We start from the raw sequence: 14,094 nt of genomic DNA on the forward strand, positions 1-14,094 counted from the left end.
GTTGCATGATTAAACCTCCGAATGAAACTGAGGAAAACACTGACCTCATATTTTTGAGTAGTTAATGGTTATATGGCTTGAAATCTTTGTAACTACTGACAAGTACTGCATGGTGTGCCCTTTGTCCCCTGATACAGAAAGAACACCAAGAAGAAAACAGAATTCTATTTGTACTGCTGCCATGACAGTCCTTTTACTCTCCAACAGAGGTTTCTTGCTGTTTTTTGAATGTTTTGCTAAGGAATTTTTCTCATTAACAACCTTAAAAAAATTTTCTCTAGGAAAGTATTTTGCTTGGTTTTGAGGATAGGAGCATATATAAAATACGTACTTGCTTTTGAGAGTTTTACTGACCAGTTTGATGGGAAAGGACATATGTATTAATAATTATTTGATATCATATCCTATATGTCAAATGAATGGCAGTGGCAAGAACTTCTCTAAAAGTTCCTGGGTGCAATCTAACGTAGAGGAAGAGCCACGTCGTAACTTCTGGATGAAATGGTTTTTATTTACAGCTTAAGGAAAACTAGCATTTAGACTGACATAGAGTGATTGGATCCTGGACATAGGGCATGATGCAAACAAAGGTATAGAAATAGAAGTGTACATAGATTTAACAAACAACAAATAGATCAGGGTAGAGGTAGGTTGGAGTGGCAGGTGGGTACCAGATTGCACTGCAAGATGATGACTTTTATTAGTATGATGTATTTAATGGGGAGCCATTTCAGCTTTGTGTACGTGTGCGTGTGTGTGTGTATGCACATGTGTACATTTATGAAGGATATCTGTCAAATAGGAGAGAGAAAGCACAGACTTGAAGTGAGTAGTCTAATTAGGAGAGTACTATTGTATTATGATCCTGGCGTACTGCAAGAAGGATCTTCCATAGGTTAGAGAAGTAGGGAATACAAAGGACCAGCCAGATGTGACTAACATGGACTATTATGTGGGTTTACGGAACAAAGGAGAAGTAATAGATACAGATTGACCACAATATGAGACCCAATTTGTCAGAGAAGTGGTGGTATCATTGACAGAAATCAAGAAGAGTTAAAAGTTTGGGGTGTGTTAAGAGTTAAAAGATCAAGATGGAACACACTGAAGTAGGTTATGTATTTGGCCTTCAATGACGTGGATGACAGTAGATCAAGGAAAGTATCTTGAGGTTTGGGATATAGATATAAAAGTTAACTGCAGAAAGGTAATCATGAATGCCAAGCACTGACTGTTTCCAAGGAAGAAGAGCAGAGGGTCATGCAGTAAAGATTCAAGAACCCGGAAATGTGATTGAGAGGGTTAGTGGAAGTCACAACAGTAAAGCCAGTGAAGAGGAAGAGGAGTCTTAATGCCATGATGATAGGGAAACCAAAGCTGGTGAGTTTTTGGATAGAAGGAATAATGAGCAGTATTGAATACTGCATAAAAATCATGGAGAGTTGTTAATTAAACTAAGATTTAATAGCATAATAATAGCACCTGTTTTAAAATATGGCATTTTCATGATTTTAAATAGTCCAACTCCTCAACTCACCCAATTCCCCAACCCCTCAGCTCCTTGCTCTACTCTGATCCTTCTCAAAAAATAGGTATCTTATGATAATCCTTCAATTAATAAAATCCAGAAATGAAAACTCATTTTTATCATATCAGTTCTTATTTTTAACATAAGTCACTTTCCAGCCCATCCAAATATATATATATATATTTCCTTTTAGCTGTTAACCATATAGATGAAGGGCAACTAGTCACGCTATGATTTATTACAGTTTTGTGAACCTGAAAATCATGCTACTTCCTCTATTTACTTAATTTGTAAAACATTTAAACTCAATTAGCCCAGGCCCTGCTTTCATCTTTCCCTTGAAGTCCTGTTTTCCAGCATCTCTATTTGTTGACTGGTATTAAATAATTTTAGCATGCTGGTGTACACTTAGCCTCTTTTGAACTAAAATAACCCTTGGTCTTGTGAGCAGTGTCTTTTGTAAATGAGAGTATTTTATACACAAAAGGTATTAGATTAAAGGTAAATCATGATACGTTTCATACTACTTGAAAAGGCCCTCTAAGGCCAGTTTTACATAGGAGTCAGGCAATTTCTGTAAAGCAAGTTTTGAGGTATATTGACTAATTTGTTTTGAATGAAGAAAAGTATAAATGCTAAAATATAGATTTGCTTACCCAATGAACTGGTGAATTTTTTTGGTAATGTAATAATCCCTATCAACGTTCTTTTCACAGAATTTTGTCTTGGGATTTTGTATATATTTATACATATGTTCAACTTTGGCAAACGCAAGATATTCCAACATGTATTTTCATAGTTACACATTTTCTACATATTGGTTTTAATTTAAATATGTAATACATGGATGCTTTGCCACATTATATTAAATTGAAAATAGTTTATAATTAAAGTAATAAATTTTAAAATACAATATAGGTTATCCCATTTTATATATTTTTGATATCTCTTTATAAGTGTTTGCATTTGACACTTTATTTCTCAATTCCTATAATAAAAATATACAAACAGTATATATAAATATATATGTTATTAATGTTTTGCTATTTAAATTGTTTAAAGAGTAAAGATATATAATTAATAGCTAGTGTTAAATTATTTGGTGATATTGATTTTCTTTTCTTTTCTTAAATTAAGCAATACTTTAAAATATCTCCTTTGGTTATTCTGAAGTTTCTTCTTGATAAAATAAAATGGCACAGTCAACGTGGTACCATTTGAACTCTTAGGCTAAAGGTGTCTTTAAGTTGAAGCCCAATATTAATAGTATTTGCATACTTCCACAGGTGGTAGAATCCTTTCCTTGTCTGTTATGAACTGTTTATGTCCCCTCAAAATTCGTATGTTGAAGACTTAACTTCCAATGTGTGGTATTTGAAGATGGAGCCTTTAGAAGGTAACTAGGTGTGGATGAGGTCATGAGGGTGGGACCCTCATAATGGGATTAGTGCTTCTTATAAGAAGAGACTACAGAGAGCTTTCTCCCATTCTCATTCTCTCTCTCTGCAACATGATCACACTGCAAAAAGGTGGCTGTCAGTGAGTCAGAAGAGGGAAAAGGATTCTTACCTGGAACCAAATTGTCAGGCACCTTGATCTTAGACTTTCCAGCCTCTCTAACTGTGAGAAATAAAGATCTGTTGTTTAAGCCAGCCAGCTTATGGTATTCTGTTATAAAAGCCTGAACAGACTAAATTGTCTATGTCAGAATTAGTCACTACCTTTGGCATGCTCTGTTCTGTATTAAGAATTGTGAGGTTAATATCAGATGTTATTATTCTTGTGTTTGAATTGTCAATCTTTTCTGAAAGACAATAAAAAGACTTTTTTTTCTCTTAGAGATCATTTGGGCATCTGTTGTGTGGTATGTATTTTAGAAGTGAAGGAGAGTCACACACTGGGCCTTGCAAAGACAGACAAAGAGCTTCCTGTGGCTGATCTTACCTTGTTGAGTGTGAGAGTGACATAATAGACATGATATTTTAAAATGTATAAACTATTTGTGTTAACTCTATGCTCAGTAGAAATGAATCAAATATTCCAGGTGATATGATGAGCATTCTGAAGGGATTCATTTATTTTCAGTTGATAACATTTTTTGATGTTTTACAAATTCATCATTTTTCTTTTTTTTTTTTTTTGAGACGGTGTCTCGCTCTGTCGCCCAGGCTGGAGTGCAGTGGCGCAATCTCGGCTCACTGCAAGCTTCGCCTCCTGGGTTCAAGCCATTCTCCTGCCTCAGCCTCTCCGAGTAGCTGGGACTACAGGCGCCCGCCATCACGCCCAGCTAATTTTTTGTATTTTTTAGTAGAGACGGGGTTTCACCGTGGTCTCGATCTCCTGACCTCGTGATCCGCCCGCTTTGGCCTCCCAAAGTGCTGGGATTACAAGCGTGAGCCACCGCGCCTGGCCAAATTCATCATTTTTCATCTGACATACCCTTCCTGGGAAGGAAATGTAATGTAAATTTACCTAAACATGTTGGGACCAAAGACCCATGAGTTATATACAGTTCTATGGATTATAAAATGATATCTCCATTGCTATATATATATGCGATGGATATTAAAATCTGTTTTTGAATTTCATGACCCTTCCACACTGACATATTAATTTGTAAAAGGCATATTGTATTTTCAGGCAGCCTGCCTTTGAAATTGCAGGGCTTAGGGCAATGATAAGTTCAGAGACCCATGACTCAGTCAGTGATTTGGTTTCCTCTGAGATACATCTCTATTTTTTGTACTACCTTATTTATAGATATTTTCTCACCTGTTGTCTTCGTCCTTTTTCTATATTCCTGTACTTAAAAACATGATTCCCATGTATACATTCAGAATTGACAATATAGGAATATGAATATACATTGGGTTAATAGTGGCTAAAACCTAGTTCTATTACATACATGGATAACATGTGGTAAGCACTTACTGCATGCACCACTCCAAACATCTTTTGCATTAACTTATTTAATCATCAAAACAACCCTATGGGGTAAGTACTATTACTAATCACCATTTTACAGTTGAAGGAGTATAGAGCTTGAGAGTTTAAATAACCAACAAGGATAGTAGAGCTAAGATAGAAACCCAAATTTAATCTCAAACACTGTGCATATTGCTTAGTGAATACTTAACAAAATGAAAGTTGTAAGATTTAGGACGATCAGAGATTCTTTCCTTCATAAATTTTTAATCAACTGCAGTGAGTTACCCACTGTGCATAAAGGGAAAATTGGCCTTTGTACAGAGCTAGTAAAACAGAAAAAAAAATAAGAGAAGTTACTTGGAAAAATAGAACAACCTAGGGGCTTAGAAACCTGTGTCTGGGCAAAGAATGGAAGTACATTAAAAAAATCATTAGGTAAATGTAAGTCTTTGACCAGGACTGATTACCATGGGTTTCTGAAATTTTCAGACTCTAAGGTTGATTGTGTCTCAAGTGTGAACCTAGGATGCAGAATAAAGCTGCATTCTCTCCTCTTCTGTTCCCTACCTAGCAGGAGATGGGCTGTATCAGTTCTGAGCTTATTCAAGAACCAAAGGTACCTTTGTGAATTTCTAAGATATTAATGAAATCACTCTATACTATGACTAATGAGAGACATGGAGAAGGGTGGGATAACTGGCTGAGACTGGGGCTTTTAAACAAGAGACTGTTGAGCAAATAAACTGAAAATTTTAGTTCTCCACTGACCAGCCTTGGTTAGATTGTTACCTGGATAAGGCAACAAATACTCGTCAAAAGCATTAATCAATAGCTATTTCTGTTTTTCTGTTAGCTGAGAATATTTATTGATAAAAAATTGGCACCACAGTAGAATGTTATATTGAAATCAAAGTGTTTATGCCCAATTATGAAATAAATGAGAAAAACATGTTTATTATTATTATTTGTTTACTTGATGCATTGGAAAGTAGTAGATAACTTATAGAGAACTCAGAATAAGCCATTAAAGAAAAATGTAAGCATAATTTAAATAAGACAAAGCTTAGTTTATCATCTTAAGCACGTAAGTACAAAATATCAGCAACATGTATATCATTTTAATGGCTCAGAATTATAGTAAGTAATTACCAGTATTGAATAGGAAAAATTTGTTTATAACTTCAAATGCAAAGGGTAAAGGAAGCTTAATGGTACACTATGTTTGGATAATTACTATTGTGATATAAAACAATACCACATGTTAAGAAAGAGGACATGTTGGTCAAGTAGCTTCCTGCAATTGGAATTCAAGCTCTTGAATAATACTGAAGCTCCAATGTTTTAGGCCTAAGATTTAGTGATTTTATTTGTGACATGAGGGCCTGTGATTGTAATCAATACAGGCTTCTCTTTTTTGCCCTCAGTGGTAATACAGAAAAACTCTCTTTAGATGTATAATTCTAGTTTGTATGTTTCCGCATTCCACTGCTTCACAGAATAGTGTTAACAGACCAAACAGTGACAATATATAACTCTTACTTGATTTCACTTATACTTGGCCCTGGATAATATTCTATCATTTCTTAAACTAGGTAAAATTAGTACAATTAATTTTTTTCTAATTTTGTTTTTCTGCGTCTGGAATAACCAGTATATCTTTATTGTGTTACTGAAAATGTTTGGTAAAGCCAAACAAGTCAAATTCTTTGATGAGAGAAAAATCTCTCTGTATAAGTAATGTACCCTGTATCTGAAAGGGTTAATGGGCTTCTTAAAGTGCTCAATTCATCCAGAGAGGGGACCCTGTGACCTGTTGGAACCTGGCTTTGGCCATTTCTTAGGAAAAATGCAATTTAGAACTCTCCTGTATTATCTGCCAGCTGCTTAGTTATTGATGATATTGACTTTTAGTTTTTTAAAGTCTTGCTTTGGAAAATTATTTCTAACAGCTCTGAACCACTCATGTCACGTATTTTTATTTTATATCACATTTCATTTGGGATATTATTAAGCCAAATCCTTGGTAACCATTTTCCACAATCCAATTTATTTTTACCCAAGATCCATTGAATTCAACTCACTGCCTTTTTGCAAAAGGTTAACCCAATATTTCATGTTATGTTATGCTTTCTACTTATGCTATGTGAAAGAAAAGTAGCTGTGATAAGTAGCCAATAAATTACATTCAGAATGTTTATTCTCAAAAGTTATATTACTATGCTGACATAGATAAACATGATCATTTATCACAATATGGATTATGGAAATAAAAACTAAAATAAATGCAGCCATCTTTCTTGCATGTTACCTGGTTGGTTTGCTTTAAATGTTAGAATAACTACTTTAAAAAAATGTGTCTTTTTATTTCTTAGTTTGAATTAATGGATGAGATTAGTAATGGTTGAAAGCTGAATAGATAAGCAAACATTATATTCTGGAATAAGAAAATGTTTTCACTTTTTTTCTATAAGCATGAGATTACTTGAATCTTCTAATATTGGCTTTGTAAAATAGGTTGTGTTAGTATTATTTCATCATAAGGAATACACCACTTAAAATTAAAGCTTTATTGTATATTTTTATTCAAAAATACACAGATGTCTAACTTGAGAGACTGAAGAAATATGATTTCTGTAATATTTAGGAGTTACTAAAAATAATCTTGTTACATTTATATTGAGCTAATAAAAGAAGTTTTAGTGGTATTTATTAGAGTGAATACAGTATATGGCTAAATCAACTGAATGTAGAATTTAATAGGGTTTTATTTTTGTTAACAGCTTTATTGATATACAGTTCACAGATCAACAATTAACCAATGTAAATTATAGAATTCAAAGTATTTTTTAGTGTATTCAGAGTTATGCCAATATAACCATCATCAGGTTTCTTCACTCCGAAAAGAAATCACATATCCTTTTTATAGTAACCATCTCATTTCTCCCTAATCCGCCAGCCTGAGCGACCACTAATATACTTTTTATCTCTGTAGATTTGCTTATTCTGGACATTTTATATAAATGGTGTCAACAATATGTCATATTTGTAGCTGACATCTTTCACTTAGCATAATGTTTACAGTATTCATCATATTCTTGAATTTTCCAAATTTCTTTCTGTTACTGATATCTAATTCCATTTCATTGAAGAGGGAGAACTATTTTGTATGATTTATTAAGTTAGTAGAGGCTTTTTTTCATCTGGCATACAATATATCCTAGAGAAGATTCCATATAGAGTTGAGAAGAATGTGTATTTTGCTCTTTTAGAGTGTTATATGGATGTCTGTTAGGTCTTGTTGATTTATAGTTGTTGTTCAAGTCTTCTGTTTCCTTTTTGGTCTTCTGCCTGGTTGTTCTATCCACTGTTTAATGTGGAGTATTGAAGTCTTTAGTATTGTTTAAAGGTTTGTTTCCTTTCAAATTTGTTTGTATTTTGGGCCTTGTTGTTAGGCACATATATGTTTATAATTGTTATATTTTCCTGGTAGATTGAGCCTTTATGATGATAAAATGTTCCTCTTTATTTCTAGTAAATTTTTTTGTTTCTTTAAAAGTTTGTTGTTCTGATATTAGTATGGGCACTGCAGCTTTCATGCTGCTGCTATTTGCATGATATGTCATTTTCCATCTTTTACTTTCAACGTATTTATGTCATTGAATTTAAAGTGTGTCTCCTAAAGACAGCACATAGTTGCATCTTGCTTTTTATCTAGTCTGACAGTGTACATTTATACTGTCTATTATAATTTCATAATTACCTATACTTTACTGTTGACCCTTGTTTTTTTCATGTGAATAGGAGGTTATGGTTACTTACTTTCTGCCTGAAGAACTTCCTTTAATTTTATTTTTTTCACTTTTTATTTTTATTTTTATTTTTATTTATTTATTTTGAGATGGAGTTTCACTCTTTTTGCCTAGGCTGGAGTGCAGTGGCATGATCTTGGCTCATTGTAACCTCCACCCCGGAGTTCAAGTGATTCTCCTGCCTCAGCCTCCTGAGTAGCTGGGATTACAGGCACCCACGACTGTGCCTGGCTAATTTTTGTATTTTTAGTAGAGACAGGGTTTCACCATGTTGGCCAGGCTGGTCTTGAACTCCTGACCTTGGTGATCCACCTGGCTTGGACTCCCAAAGTGTTGGGATTTCAGGCATGAGCCATCATGCCTGGCCAAGAACTTCCTTTAGTAATTCTTATAAGTCACATCTGCTAATAACAAATTCTCTTATTGTTTGTTTTTCTGGGAATGTCTTTATTTTACCTTTATTTTTTGAAAGATAGTTTTGTTGGGTATAGGAGTCATGGTTCACATTTTTTTTTTCTTTTAGTACTTTGTCTTATCCCACTTCTTTCTGGTCTCTCTGGTTGTTAATGAGAAATTCACTGTTAAACTTACTGAAATTATTTGTACATGATGAATTACTTTTCTTTTGTTACATTCAAGATTTTCTTTTTGGTATTGACTTTCAGCCCTTTTACTGATGTTCTTTGTGTGGATCTCTTTACATTTAGCATACTTCACATTCATTGAGCTTACTGAAGGTATAGTTCAATATACCTTGTTATACTTTATAAAAAAATTAAATTGGGCAAATTTTAAGCCAGTATAACTTCTGTAGTTTCTCCTGCTTTGTCTTTTCTTTTTCAGGTAATCCCATTACAGTATTTTGGTTTGCTCAGTGGTGTATCACATATCATTGAGGCTCTGTTAATTTTTCTTTATTCTTTTTCTCTTTGGTCTTCTGATTGTGTAATCTTTCTTGATCTGTCTTTAAGTTTGCTGATTCTTTCTTCTGCTAGTTCAAATCTACTATTGAACTCTAGTGAATGTTTTATATCAGCTATTGTATTTTTCAAGACCAGAATGCCTGGTTGTTGTTTTTGTTAAAATAATTTAAATGATTTACATCTGTATATGGATATTCTGTACTCTCTAAGACATTGTCATCATACTTTCCTTGTAATGGCTGCTTTGAAGTGTGTATTAGTCAGTTCTCATGTTGCTGTAAAGAACTGCCTGAGACTGGGTAATTTATAAAGGAAAGTGGTTTAACTGACTCACAGTTGTGCATGTCTGGGGAGGCCTGAGGAAACTTACAATCACGGCAGAAGGGGAAGAAACACGTCCTCCTTCACATGACAGCAGGAAGAAGTGCTTAGCAAAGACGGAAAAGTCACCTCTGAAACCATCATATATCGCAAGAATTCACTCACTATCATGAGAACAGCAGCATGGGGGTAACTGGCCCCATGATTCAATTATCGCCCACCGGGTCCCTCCCGTGACCACGTGGGGATTATGGGAACTACAATTCAAGATGAGATTTGGGTGGGGAAGCAGCTAAACCATATCAAAGTGTTAAATTTGACACATGGGCCCTCTTAATGGGAGTTTCTGTTGTCTGCTTTTTTTGTGTGTCTATATGGATCACACAGTTCTATTTCTTTGCATGGCTCATGCTTTTTTAAATTGAAGACTGAACATCTTACATAATGTCGCTGCTCTTGCTGGACACTAACCCCCCTCTAGAGGAGGGCAACTTGTTACTGGTGACTGGATATACTTTTTTTTTTTTTATGCAGAGTCTCACTTTGTCACCCAGGCTGGAGTAAAGTGGCATGGTCACAGCTCACTGCATCTTTGACCTCCCAGGCTCAAGCGATCCTCCTGCTTCAGCCTTCTGAGTAGCTGAGACCACAGGCATATGCCACCATGCCTGGCTAATTTTTGTATTTTTTGTAGCGATGGGGATTCACTGTGTTGCCCAGGCTGGTCTTGAATTCCTCAAGCAATCCGCTTGCCTCAGCCTCCCAAAGTGCTGGCATTACAGACATGACCCATTATGCCTGGCCTGGATATACTTTTTAGGGATGTACATTTTCCTCCGTGTGAACCACTGATGTCATTCTCACAGGGTGCAGGCTTGGGGATGTGCAGTCATTCTTGGGTGTCCATGGTTTTATCAGGTGTCTCTTTGCCTTTTTCTCTGATCTCTCTCTTAAGTTGTCTGACTGTAGTAATGTCACACCCAGGTTTTAGTTCCAATGGCTTCTGGCTGATTTCTTTATTACTTTTGCTGTGGAATATGAATTGTTCCACAGTGTGATTCAGTTAAATTTGGGCCTTTTTTCAGTGGTAGTTTTTGAGGTGAGTCCTTGAGGTTTTTTGTAACTCCAAGAGAACTCATCTTATGTTTCCTTCCCTGGGTTTCCCTTATGAACTATCTGCCTTATGGTTTAGTTTTTTGTTTTCAGGAAGCTACCTCCCTCTTCTTAATTGTTTGACATGAGCATTTTTATTGTTTATAAGAGTACTCTTAGGTTTGAACTTCCCTGCATACAGGTTCAAATAAAGTCAGTTTCTTTTGGGGGACTTCTCTGTTCTTATGGCTTATGTCTTCTGGGAAAAATTTCTGGGCCACCACTCCGGAGCTGAGGGTAGTGACAATGGCCCACTTCTCTCAGAGTTAAATCTCTGCTTTATGAGCAAGGTACTAGGTATAGGCAATAGCCTCTAGTCCTCTCAGCTTGCTATTCCTTGTGTGCAAACTCTACCCAGTAAGTGAGGTGAGTCAAGGATAATCAGGGCCCTGGTGTTATTGGCATGATATTCCTGAGGTAGAACCTTGGCTCTATGAGTGGGGGCTGGATGGAGTAACAGAACTCCTGACCTGTCAGCTGCACTTTAGTCTCAGCTGCACTCAGTTGCAGTTTTGTCTCTGTGTAGCATGGGGGAGAGAGAAAATGAGAAATGCTGGCATCTTACCCCTCTCTGGGAGATACCATAGCCCTCAACTGGTGGCTGGGGTAGAGCGAGCTCTGTGTTTTGAGCAATACCCATCTGAGGTAGAATGACTGTCACCTGGACTGAAGTGGTGTGGGTTATACTTCAAATGCCATAGACCTTCAATCCTCTTACCAGTTTTAGTAGATTTTCATGTATTATTGTTTCTTCATTTGCTGTTTGCCTTAAGGCAAATTTCCAGAGACTTTAAAGAGTTTTCATTTTTACTATTTTTGCAGTTACATGTTTATTTTTATGGGAGTCAGTCTGCAGAGGTCCTTACTCTGCCATTCCAGAGGTGACCTCTTAATGGTCATGTTTACTGGCTTGCTCAAGACAGGGTTTGAAATTAATTTTTCATTGAGCTACTCAGGTGCAAATTGATATTATTTAAAGATGTGGTTAAAAATGTTTCCTACCTTATATCTCAAAAAGTGACTTTTAAATATAGCCCTCATCTTTGGATCAGGTTCAATATAAGTCCCATACTGAGAAAAACAGAGTTCCAATTCAATTCTTTTTGCATATTAACTGTGAGATCTTAAGCAGGTTACTTAACCACCCTCAATTTATTTGCTCATCCTAAGTATTGAGATAGTAGTAGCTGTTTGTAAGTTAAATTACATAATGGATGTGAAAGCTTTTGAACTTTTAAACTCTAAAAACTTAAAACACAAAGGATTGTTATTACCACTTTAAATCAAACGCAGAATGAAATGAAGTGACTTTTTCTGATTTTATTCTTGTTGAAGAATACTAAGTATAACATTTATTTTAGAAAGTCATTTATGATTTTTAAATTCTTCATATTAGCATGTGATACTCTTATAAAATCAGCTAAGATATCACCTAGAAAATGATTACTTTAGATATGTTGATTGTGGAATTACATTAGTAGAGGTGGAAAATAACATTTTTAGCTTGTGTCTGTTATTAATAGTATAATAATTCTTTTATCTGTTCATTTATTGTGGTCTTTTTGATAGTTCTCTGTGGATCTCAATAAGAGTTCATTTTTATATGTGAAAATGGTGAACGTGACCCAATAATTTTTAAAGAATCATGGAATCTAGATTTGGAAGGTGATCTTGGATTTGGTTGAATCTAGTAGGAATTGCATTCTCAGGTCCCCTGTCAAATTCTTACTTGGCCACTACATGAACAAATCATGGACAGAGGATTACTGTTGCACATAGCCTCTGGATTCCATTTTCACTACACTTCAATTTTTAGGGTGTTTGTAGTTTAGAAAACATGTTGTATCATGCATTTCATTTATTCTTTACTTCTGATTCAGGCGTTGCCCTATTTTGCATGTGAGGAAATCAAAGATTAAAAAGATCAATGGTTTACTCAAAGTTATAAGAGTACTAGGAATTAAAAATTAGATTCATAATTTTTGAATCACTATTTTACAGGAATAAGCATATGCTACCTACCTGGTACTGTATATCATAAACTGAAAGATTTTTAAAAAGTCAGGAATCCCGCAACTCAAAACTTTCACAGTTTAGAAGGGAAGAAAATTCTTAAAGCAGCAGTTACTGTTTAGACTGGAATACTGTGGTAGAGATGTTTCAGTGATCTGGAACAGAAAAATGGATCTAGATTAGTTAGGGGTAACTTCACGGAAGAAGATGACTTTTGAAATGAACATCATTTAAAATGACTGCAGTAATGTCAGCTGGAATGATTTCTAATACAATCTCAGCTGCCACTTTTTAATTTATATCTGAATCCAAATCTTCCTCCATTAATTTCCACAGCCTTGGTTCTGTGTTAATACAAAACAAATTAAATTTCTCTTCCATGTGAAAATTCTTCACCTACTGAAATACACTGTGTCTCTCCCAGATCTTTTCTCCAGGCTTTTCTTCAGCTGTTACATCTAACTTTTCAACACATAATCATTATTGAAACATGGTAGGTAATGTTAATTTGGTTAAACAGAAACATTTGCTGCTACCATGTTTTCCTCCTCTCTGGTGAAATAATAGTATGTTGTTCATTAATGATTATATTTATTTGTTTTCCGTGAAGTTTTTTTTCTGGTCAAGAATTGCTTCTGGCTAATTAGTAGAAAATACAATAGCAATTACTCGATTCATATTTTGCCCAGTATTAGTCTATTAATGTAAGCTGTTTGAGAGCCATGCAACATTTTAAACACATATTTTAGCTTTTTGTCAATGTATAATGATATACATTGATATAATGATGTCATTATATCAATGATAACATTATTCGATTTTTTTCTAAGACAAGTATATCTTCTCAGTTTTTCCATATAAATGTCCGTTGTATTAGGATTTTCCCATACTGAACTTTTTTTTGGAAAACCAAATATAGGATTCCTCACTTGATTTTATTAAACACAATCTTGCAAATTTGGGGTCATTCCTCTGATTTACATGTAATCTTTTTTCTTTTTTTTTGTGATTCCTAAGTTTTCTTTCCTAGCTAACTCTTTCTTTAGGGGCCTGTAGGAGGAAATCCTAGATAAAGTTTGATTTCTAAAAATGCCACCAGATGTGGTGGCTCACGCCTGTAACCCCAGCACTTTGGGAGGTTGAGGCAGGTGGATGACTTGAGCCCAGGAGTTCAAGACCAGCCTGGGCAACATGGCGACACCTCATCTCTACTAAAAATATAAAAATTAGCCAGGCATGGTAGCGTACGCCTGTAGTCCGAGCTACTCGGGAGACTAAGGTGGGAGGATCGCCTGAGCCTGGAAGGCAGAGGTTGCAGTGAGCTGAGATTGTACCACTGCACTCCAGCCTGGGTGACAAAGTGAGAGAGACCCTGTCTCAAAATAAATAAAAATAAAATAAAAATAAGTTTAAACAAATG

At 35.2% G+C, this 14,094-nt stretch overlaps 1 protein-coding gene across 1 annotated transcript in view; it reads left to right on the top strand.

The window, feature by feature from the left end:
• Positions 1-14,094, top strand: part of DPYD (dihydropyrimidine dehydrogenase) — an 806,347-nt gene that overhangs the window by 26,058 nt on the left and 766,195 nt on the right. The window lies entirely within an intron of this gene.

This window comes from Nomascus leucogenys, chromosome 12 (genome assembly GCF_006542625.1).
Source record: "Nomascus leucogenys isolate Asia chromosome 12, Asia_NLE_v1, whole genome shotgun sequence".
NCBI lineage: Eukaryota > Metazoa > Chordata > Mammalia > Primates > Hylobatidae > Nomascus > Nomascus leucogenys.